This window comes from Rhipicephalus sanguineus, chromosome 1, assembly GCF_013339695.2.
Source record: "Rhipicephalus sanguineus isolate Rsan-2018 chromosome 1, BIME_Rsan_1.4, whole genome shotgun sequence".
NCBI classification, from domain to species: Eukaryota; Metazoa; Arthropoda; class Arachnida; order Ixodida; family Ixodidae; genus Rhipicephalus; species Rhipicephalus sanguineus.
Window position 1 is genome coordinate 19,790,911 of NC_051176.1, and position 11,236 is coordinate 19,802,146.

The 11,236-nt window shown below is 46.1% G+C and overlaps 1 long non-coding RNA gene across 1 annotated transcript; it reads right to left on the minus strand.

Annotated features, from left to right (window-relative positions):
- Positions 1 to 247: 247 nt before the first annotated feature.
- On the minus strand, positions 248 to 1,395 carry LOC125757726 (uncharacterized). The gene is made up of 2 exons (XR_007415479.1): positions 1,191 to 1,395; positions 248 to 1,146 (listed from the first exon to the last, which is right to left on the minus strand). It is a non-coding gene; the product is annotated as an uncharacterized LOC125757726 (long non-coding RNA).
- Positions 1,396 to 11,236: the final 9,841 nt, after the last annotated feature.

The window sequence follows — 11,236 nt, forward strand, 5'->3', positions numbered from 1 at the left end:
AACGCCGTTCGGAATGTTCGAGTTCCTACGCATGCCTTAAGGCTTACGCAACGCCGGCCAAACTTTTCAACGGTTTATGGATGGCGTTGTTCGTGGCCTCGACTTTTGCAAGGTATACCTCGATGATCTTCTGATTGCTAGCAGCACTCCTGAAGAGCACGAGCGGCATCTGTGCTACGTACTCCAGCGACTGACAGAGAACGGCATCGTTGTCAATACGGCAAAGTGCGTGTTTGTGGTACCGACACTATCATTTTTGGGCCACAGCATTTCAAGTGCCGGAGTACAGCCCCAGAAGGACAAGGTGGAAGCAGTACGGCAGTTTCCACAGCCGAGAAACCTCCGCCAGCTTCGAGAGTTCCTGGGACTAGTGAATTTCTATCGTAGGTTTATCCCGAAATGCGCCAACATCCTTCACCCTCTCCACAGCCTACTTGCGGCATCTGGATCTAAGGCAACTGCCATTCAGTGGAACGACCAATCCACACAAGCATTCCGGATGATTAAGGAAGCTCTCGCAAATGCTACTATGCTCACGTACCCGCAGCTGGGTGTTCCTCAGTGTGTTATGGTAGACGCCTCCGATGCAGCGATTGGAGCCGTGTTGCAGCAGAGGGTGAGCGGAGTGTGGCGACCAATCTCCTTCTTCTCCACAAAACTGAGCCCGTCCGAACGAAGGTACAGCACCTTCGGTAGGGAACTCCTGGCCATATACGCGGCTATCCGGCATTTCCGACATTATGTGGAAGGACAAGAATTTTTTGTGCTCACGGATCACAAGCCACTCACCTACGCATTGCGCGCGAACTCCGATTCTGGTGCGCACGTGGCACGGGAGCTCCCCCAAATGTCGTACATCGCAGAATTCACGAGAGATATACGCCGTGTTAGTGGCACGGATAATGCTGCTGCCGACGCTCTTTCGCGCGGTCCAGTGAATGCCATCAGCCTGCCGAGCGGCGTAGACTTCATCACACTTACGACGGCTCAACGCAGTGATGGAGAATTGAAGCGTCTACTGACGTCCCCAACCAGCGCCTTGAAGCTGCAATGGTTGGCAGAACCCACAGGATCCGTATGCTGCAACATGTCTACAGGCAGGGCCCGACCGTTCGTCCCCTCGAACCTCCGTCGCAGCATTTTTGACTTGCTGCACAGACTGGCGCATCCCGGGATTCGAGCCACGCAACGGCTATGCACAGCGAGGTTCGTGTGGCCAGGAATAAACCGGGATGTCCGACACTGGACACGAGAGTGCCTCGCATGCCAGCGTTCCAAAGTTCAGCGACATACTGTGACCCCCTTGGGATCCTTCCCTCTGCCGGACTGTCGGTTTGCACATGTGCATGTTGACATTGTGGGACCACTGCCGTTATGCCAGGGGCAAAGCTACCTGCTAACCTGCATTGATCGCAAGGAGGTTTAAAAAAAACTTCTGGAGTACGCGCCCACGCGAGCGGGTGAAGCCTGGGAAACCGGTTGGCAGCCATTTTGCTCCGGGCAAGAGGCAGCGCAGCTTGAGCGCGGACAGCGTAATTGTGAGCTTCCGCGGGGGCGTTTAAGCGTGAGAACTGGATAGTTAGTGTCACTTATTTGGCCGAATTCCTCGTCTTTGTCTTTGTGTTTTTAGCGCAGTTTTAGACGTCATAATGAATCTTAACCAACTAGCCCGACTTGGTGCTCTATCATAGCAGGAATCTAACCCAAGCATTCTGCGTGGCAATCAAGTATTCTACCACAAAGGTACGTCGGGTATATAGACTGGTTCGGAAAAACAGCCTATGCAGGCGTAATGTCTGTGCAACGTCAAGTGTGGTTGTGGTGCTGGCTATCTAATTTTGCAAGAAAGCAATGCACAGTACGTATGTACTCCTACGATACAGGCGTCATATCAGATTAACGTCTGCGGTTCCAGTGTTGGCTCCGCTTTTATAGTAGTGTAATAAACATTACATTTATATTCCTATGTTTCAGCACGCTATATTGAAGCATTGCTCGACCCAGAGGAATACATTAACGAAAGTTACGTATGATATCCACATGGTTGCACCATAATGTGCACTTAGTTTCGATAATACTGACGTGTGTGTTCTAACGTGAGGGCTGACGTTACGTTGCACCTCAAAGTTACCGTTTAAACGCCAGTGTTGACGTGCCTGGTAAGCCCACGATGTGCACACAGCTACTACACTTACAAAAACACGTTGATCCACCTCGTAACGCTTGGCTCAAAGCCATAAAATACAGCATAGCAGTACTCGCTGACTGCTTCGCATGAAACAGATTCCCACAACGCGTGGGATCTGCCGAATTTTCTTCCGGTTGATTTATTTTGAAATGTGGTGAAGCCTGATTTTACAGCGAATGCTTTTTTCAAATCACAACAGCTGTGGGATGGTTGTCCGCTGCCGCCGCCGGTGTCCGTAACTACTATCGTGTGAAATAAGAAAAATGAATTAAATAAAAATAAACAGGCTCATATGGGATTTAAACCCGGGTCCTCTCCATGGCAGTCGAGTATTCTACCACAGAGCCACGCTAGTGACTGGAACTCCTTTGCAAAAACATCCTTAGAGGCGTCATGTCGGGCAAGGAATTGCGTTAAATGTGTAATATAGCATGTCAGAAGAGTAAAACAACGACCAGGCGTCACACAATGCTAATTTCGCAACAAGTGACCGGGTTGTTAATTGCTTCAAATCCATTACAAAAGGCTCAGACATAATTCTTCATGCAGGAACCACAGGCAGCATCAACAAAGTTCACATAATGCCTTACAGATGTGTAGCGGCACCTCGCTTATCTGCAGAAAGACGAATAATGGCATAGTGATTGCTTCCGTACTTCACAAAAATTATGATTTGCGACGTAGTGGGTACCTTGAAAGTGTACTTGTATTAGTTTCCCCAAGAGAGTTTAGAACGGGCTCTAGAAAGGCCGCTCTTCCAGTTTTCGCTGTGACTGTGCTGCGCGCAGGCCCGGCGTTTTTTTATACACAGCTTGGTAATCTTCGACAAATTGTAAATGTGGTTATCGAGTAGATCGCAGTCCAACAAGTGAGACATCCACAACACTCACTTGTCACCGAAGGAGCGGAGAAATTCGCCATCTGTGGAACTTCCGCGCGGGCTCAAGCGACGACCGACACGTTTTCTGCCCGGAGCAATATGGCGGTCGTCGGCTTCAGCGGCGGCTCGCCGCCTCCACTCCAGAAGTTTTTTTTCAACCTCCTTGATCGATCGCTTCACGCGATGGCCGGAGGCAGTGCCCATTCCAGACATGACTGCTGATACCGTCGCCCGCGCATTTATCTTCCACTGGGTGGCCCGCTTCGGAGTGCCGGCAACCGTGACTACGGATCGCGGAACACAGTTTGAGTCAGCCCTGTTCGCAAGCGTCACCCGGCTCTTGGGTACTGACCGCATCAGAACAACTGCCTACCATCCGATAAGCAACGGTATAGTGGAAAGATTCCATCGCCATCTGAAGACGAGCCTGACGGCTACTGCGAGTCACAGTTGGGTAGAGGCACTGCCGTTTGTTCTGTTGGGCGTAAGGACGGCTCTGAAAGCAGATATTGGATGCTGCTCCGCTGAACTGGTGTACGGAGCAACGCTTCGCCTCCCAGGGGAGTTTTTCACTACCAGTAAGGACGAGAACGTGTACGCGAGCGCGGACTACGCCGCGCGACTACGAGACATCATGAGCAAGCTACGCGCTGTTCCTCCGCGTCCGCCCGCAGCCCGGTCAGTCTACGTGGACCGGAAACTCTCCTCCTGCCCTCACGTGTTTGTGAGGCACGACGCCGTACAGCGTCCACTCCGGCCCCCGTACGACGGCCCCTTCAAGGTGCTGCGACGGGCAGACAAGCACATTACAATCGACAGAGGTGGTCGTCACGACGTGGTTTCTCTGGACCGCGTAAAATCAGCCCACGTGGACTCCGACAGCGAAGCACCCGCACCACCTCGAGCTCCATCTTCGCAGGCACCCCCGGCAGACCACGTAGCGCAGCCCCAACAAGTCCTCAAACGGTTCACGCGGAGTGGACGGTGTACGAGACCCCCGGTGCGCATGAACTTATGAACCGCAGTGGATCGTCCGAGTGCGGCCGTTGCGCGCGCACTCACTAGGGGGAGAGTACTGTGGCGACGCAAAGCAGCGCTTCTGTGTGCGGTGCAGAGAGCGCATGCGCCCGCACGAAAAAGTTATCTTCGAGAGGAAGGGTGATAATAAAAGTTCAGTTGTTGTTTGGGACGCGAGTTGTTCACTTGCGCAGCTCTGCCGAGCGCGCGTCTCAACACAATCAAATAGTCATCCACTTAGCGAAAAATCATCACCATTCCTTCCAGATCATTAGTCAAAACATTGTCAATGTTGCTAAGAAAAATATCACATAATACCGGGGCTACCCCCGGTGACGTTTAATGAGGACCAAGTTTGCTGGGAGTTTTCCCCCAGGTTCAAGAAGCCGTTGCTCTGCTATTCCTCCAGTCATTCCAAAATTGTAAATTCTGGCATCGCTGTTAACACCATTTTTTTCTGCCCTAACAATGCCCTGTGTTCACAAAATGTCCTCCAGCCTTTTATCTCAAGTTAAACGTTTGAAACATGCAGCCACCCCCCGTGATGCCATTGTTTCCGCATCATTTAATGTTTTGAACAAAGTTAAAAATGTTCAAGCAGAACCACGTAATGCAAAATCGGGAAAGGATAACAGGCTAGCGGTGATTCCGTATATTCATAGTATTTCTCAGCTTATAAAAAAGATTGCCGACAAGATCAACGGTGATGTTCACTTTTCCGCCAAAAATAAGCTCAACAGCTTGTGTGCCAGAATTGATAAGTTGTGCACGAGTGTGAATATGTCGCCTAGCAGAACGTGCACTGTCAAGCACCGCATGCCGTCTGTCCCTTGAAAAAACAATGTCGTTTATTCCATTCCGTTTTCATGCAGTTCCGTATCTCCTCGCGGCGCGCGTAAGGAGGAGGAGGCCTGTTTCCTCACCCGCCACCACAGCGCTGCAGTCGCGCTTTGCGCTAGGAGAGCGAGGGTCGTCTGCTAGCGCGAAGGGTTTTGCATGAGCCTTTGCATACGGCCGAATGAGAATTGCGCGATCATTGTATTTGGTGTTTACTCCAGTTACTTAACGTTATTTGGACATGTACTTTAATTTGTGCGCGTCATATTGCTCAGGAACTTGAAAAGACCTGTACAGACACGCTTCGCAGGCGTCAGTTTTGTGCAATGACAAAGCGCTCGCTTCGCCCTGCGCCTTTCCATGTCCGTTTCGTTAAGACCACGCTGGTTTGGCTATTGGGCATGCTCCAAAAATACGAATTTTAAACGTAGAAAACTCGTGGTGACACAACATCTCTCAAACGCGGAGAAATTTACGGGTGCAACATTTTGTAGTGCGAATAAAACATTGCTGTATCAATATACTCGAATTATTCGCGGAGAATATTTCGCGGTTGGCAAGCGTGTCACGGATTTAGCGAAAACTGACGGACACATATCATTTCAGTAATTCTAGTGCGTTCATTAACTTGAAACTATTTGGTCCAGCCAAGAGCACAGTTTATTCCGCTCATAATAATTTTGCAACTTCGCGTTACGTGACGTTTTCGAAAGTCTTGCATTGTACGAAATAATATTGCGCATTTGTATTGTTTTAAAACGCCAAGCAACATGCATTTCGATCAATTAATTTGAACATGGTGGCATCGCAAAAAATATTACATTGCGAAAGCAAACCGAGATCCTTGGTATGCAAAATGAACTGGGAAACTTTTTTACACGCGTACATACTGCACAGCATTGTTGGCAGTCAGAAGCATACCCAGGCATTACAGTCGCAGAGGGGGGGGGGGGGGGGGGTAATCATATTTTTGTATGTTCGTGCGTGTGTTTGTATGAGTGCGTGGATATACACATGCAAAATCGAAAAATATCGGAGGAGGAAGTTTGACTACCCCGCTCTCCCCACACCCCTTTCCAGGCTACGCTTCTGTTCGCAGGTTTGCTGCCAACTAATTTTTAAAACTTGCTTTCTTGCTCTCTCTCTGTGCCCAAATGGTACTGCTGTCTTCCAAGCATTTGGCTTGTGCAAAGAAGTGCATGGAAGTAAATAAAAGTGAAGCCGACAGTGTTTGTGCCTCTCGTTATCAGAGCATTCAGGACACCCCAGAACAGGTCACCAAAAAAATGTGCCCTTGCTAGCATGCTTTATAGCACGCTCTACCGTATGTGCTTACATGCAAGCAGTTTCTCTGAAAGGCTACCACTGACACATTCGCGCACAGCAGTCGCGTAGCCAGGGGGGGGTGGGCCACACCGGGCCCGTGCCCCCCCCCCCCCGAATTTTTTTTTTTTGCCATAGCATACAGAGCTCAAAATGACACTCGATCACATTTGCCTGCCCGACCCCCACTTAAGATCAAGGAGGTGCCCCCCCCCCAAAAAAAAAAAATCCGGCAGATCCCACGCACTGTGGGAATCGATGTAATGCGAAGCAGCCAGCAAAGAGCTGCATACATCGCCTTGTTTGTCTTTGAGCCAAATGAAATAATTCATGCCATGACATCTAGTTCACCATATATGGCATGTTTGCTATGCACGCATGCATGCAAAACCCGGTATATACCATGCCAATGAAACGTGTATTCTGATATATACAATGCATGACCTGTCAATTATGTTCATCACGCACTCGTGTCATGCCATACCAATATTGGTATATATCCAGTTAACAAAACGGCCTAAAGCGCACCATGACAGTGTCATGTAAATCATACCGTACATGACATGCATAGCATGATTCGGATATTAAGACCTGTCATTTATGTTCGCCATACAGTCATATCGCGCAATACCAATTTTGGTGTATATCAAACGAGCGAAATCGCCGCGAGTGCACCATGACTATGGCATGTAAATCATGCCATACATGGCATGCATAGCATAGTTTTCATGTTACCACCAGTCAGTTATGTTCGGCATACAGTCACATCGCGCAATAACCAATTTTGGTGTGTCAAGCTAGCGAAACGGCCGCGAATGCACCATGAGCGTGGCATTTAAATCATGACATACATAACATACAGCACCTGTTATTCATGTTCGTCATACATTCGCGTCGCGCAATAGCACATTTGGTGTATATCAAGCTAGCGAAACCGCCGCGAATGCTTTATGAGCGTGGCATGTAAATCATGTCGTACATGACTTGCATGTCATGATTTTCATGTTACCGCCTCTCATTTATGTTCGCCATACAGTCGCGTCGCGCAATACCAATTTTGATGTATATCAAACGAGCGAAAGGGCCGCGAATGCACCATAAGCGTGCCATGTAAATCATGTCATACATGACATGCATGTCATTGTTTTCATGTTACCACCTGTTATTCATGTTCTTCATACAGTCACGTCGCACAATACCAGTTTTAGTGTATATGAATTTAGCAAAACAGCCGCGAGTGCGCCATGAGCGTGGCATATAAACCATGTGGTACATGACATGCATGTCACGATTTTCACGTTACCACGTGTCAGTTATGTTCGTCATATAGAAATGTCTCGTCATACCAGTTTTCATATATATCCATTCATTTAAACGGCCGCGAGCGCCCAGAGATCATGCCATGTAAATCATGCTGCACATGACATGCGTGTCATGATTTGCACGCTAGGACTTGTCATTATGTTTATTTATTTATTTATTTATTTATTTATTTATTTATTTATTTATTTATTTATTTATTTATCAAATACCCACAGCGCCTTCATAGGCATTACAGTGGGGGGGATACATAAAGTACATAATACAAAAATACAGGTTACATGCGTAGATAGAGAAACATGATCATAACTATACTAGTACATCACAACATGGTTATGCCTATACAATAACATCATGGAGCGCCTGGACAAACGCCGCATTTGAACTTATCCGCGCAATGTGTGATGGTAGCCGATTCCAGGCTGTAATTGAACTGGGGAAAAATGACTTTTTATACGTGGTACTTCTACAGAATATTTCTTTTATTTTCAAATCGTGGTCCACTCTCGTAGACACATGATCAGGGTCATGGAAATATTTCGCGCGGTCGATTCCAGTACGCGAATGGCAGATGTCATGGAAAAGTTTCAGTTTATGAAAACAGCATCGTTTTTGAAGACTGTCCCATCCAATTAACTTTTTTGCCTCGGATACACTGAATTGCCTTGCATAATTTCGAAAAACAAAGCGCACTGCTTTTATGTCCAGGGATCCCAAACCGTACTGGCGTACTCAAGCACTGATCGTACGCTGGAAAGATATAGCAGAGCCCTTGCATTGACTGGAAATAGTTTGGCATTCCTTTTGAGATACCCGAGCACACGAGATGCTTTGGCAGTAACGTAGTCAATATGTCGTGTCCATGATAAATCGGTCGTAAAGAACACTCCCAAATACTTAAATTCGCGTACGGACAATACCTGTGTTCCATTAATGTTGTAAATAGTGTGAAATTGTTGAGTTCTTTTTTTAGAAAAACAAATGTGTACTGTTTTTTTAACGTTCAGTTTCATATGCCAATCTGCGCACCACTGTGTAATCCTATCTATATCACCTTGCAGAATTGCACAATCACTTTTGTCATGAATTACTCTATACAGCACACAGTCATCTGCAAACATGCGTACAGAATAAACAATATTATCACTGATGTCGTTCACATAAATCAAGAAGAGCAAGGGGCCAAGCACCGACCCTTGCGGCACTCCTGAGGTAACGTCAGCCTCGCCCGATTTTTCACCATTAATTCTAACTCTTAAGCGCCTAAACTGCAAATAATGTTTAATCCATGAAATCACAGAACTGTCAATACAATACCACGACAGCTTTTCTATTAATGCATCATGGTGTACAACATCGAAGGCCTTCTGGAAATCGAGAAATATGCAATCAATGGTGTCACCTCTGTCCAGTGCACTTGATAGGTCATGAGTCAACTCTGTTAGTTGTGTGACACAGGAAAGTCCAGAGCGGAAACCATGCTGGCAGTTGTTTAATAAAGAGTTCGTATTTAGATGTTTCATTATGTTTGAGAAGAGTACATGTTCCATCACCTTACATACCGTACTGATTAACGACACAGGACGGTAGTTCGAAACCAAGTTACGCGGTCCAGATTTGTGAATGGGCACAATATGTGCCTTTTTCCAATCAGAAGGTAAGCAACCTTCCTCTATGGATTTATTTAAAAGTAGACATAAATATCTAGATAATGAGTGCGCACCTAATTTCAATAAAGCATTCGGTATGTCGTCTGGACCGCTAGCTTTTGTGGGATCTAATTTTTTTAGGAAGGCTTCGATTCCGTGCAAACTAAATTCAACCTTGCTCATAGAAACGCCGCAAACTTTTCTAGTAACCTTACCGAGTGTATGTGCATGCCTGGAGAAGACCGAACTAAAAAAGAGATAAAGCATTCAGCTTTCTCTCGATTGTTATACACAAACGTGTCGTTGTCATCAATAGTCGGTATGGTTAGATCGTCTTTTCCATTTTGTTTTGAAAACTTGCCACAGCTCTTTTGGGTGATTTTTTATCCTCAATTCTATAGTTTCAAAGTAATTGGCCTTTGCCTTTTTTATGGCGTCATTCATTTTTGCCGTGATAATTAGTAATTTTTCTTCTGCCTCTTCGTTCGGTTTCTTTTTAAATTTATTGTACGCATGCTGCCGCTTGTGAGTTAATCTTTGTATATCTCTTGTAAACCAGAGTTTACTTTTGCTGCGTCGCGTTGACATCAACCATGAAGGTACATACTGGTGACGTAACTCAAACAGTTTACATTTAAATTGCTCCCACAGATCATCTACATCAGATGTATCTGACAATGTCTCGAAAATGTCGTAGTATCGATCAAGTGCCTCTCTTAACTTTTCAGTGTCCGCCTTCTTATAGCTGTATATTCGTCTTGCTCCAGAATCCGTAACCTTTACATGACGCAAGCTCAATTCGCAAAGCACAGCACTATGGTCACTAATACCGGGTAACACTATCGTTTGCTGGTCCTGATCAGGTAAGTCAGTAAGCAATAAATCAAGCACATTATTTCCTCTTGTAGGCTGCCGTACAAGTTGGGTAAGCGAGTAGCTGTTACACATCTTTAATAATTGTTTACATGAGCCACTAATAATGCGAGAATCATTACTTGGTTCATGCCAGTCAATTTCAGGCAAGTTAAAATCACCTCCCAGTATTACGTGATCACCGTTAACTGCCTCAATTTCCTCATTCAAGTCGTTCATCACTTGAACCTGACTACCCGGCGGTCTATAAAAGGAACAAACTGACACAGTCTTTCCATTTTGCAAGCGTAGTTTCACCCACATTGACTCAATTGTTTGTGTTCCCATTTCTAACATTTTGGAATAAATTTCCCGTTTCACCAATATGAAAACACCTCCGCCGTGTCTGTCCCTATCTCTCCGGTAAGCCGTATAATTAGTGGGAAAGATTTCACTGTCACTAATTTCGCTGTTCAACCATGATTCTGATCCAAGTACAACACAAGGATTAGTCATATTAATAAGACTAGCGAGATTGTCCACCTTATTTGTAACACTTCTGCAATTCACAAGTAGCACCTTCAGTTGGGCACTGCTGCTTCTCTGTCAGCCTGATGGTATTACCGAACCTAATGCTTCATCATAAACGAACTTTTTGTTGTTAAAAATCAAAGAATCATACCGTACGCTAACTTTATCACCTTCTTTGCGGTGCTCTTTGGCGTAATTCCATAACTTCTTTCTTTTCATACGCACCGCTTCCGAGAAGTCTTCCGAGACGCTAACGTCTGTACCCCTGAAGCCTTTTGCCTTAAATAAAATACTTTGCTTTTCTTTGTAGCTGGCAAATTTAACGATTATCGGGCGTTTTTTATTTGCGTTGAACTTTCCTAGACGGTGTGCCCTCTCGATGCTAACCTGTTGCATACCTAAGTGTAGTTCGCACAATTCCGTCACTTTGCCTTCAGATTTTGTAGCCTTCTCATGTTCATCATTATCTTCAACACCATAGAAGACCAGATTGTTACGTCGGCTCCTGTTTTCAATATCATCCACCTTAGCAATCAGAGCGTCAATCCCGGCCCGGTTTTGCTCTATTTCTGCGCGACAGTCTGAAACTCCTGCCTGCAGGTTCTCAATTTTATTTATCGCCGCTTCAAGGATACTCAG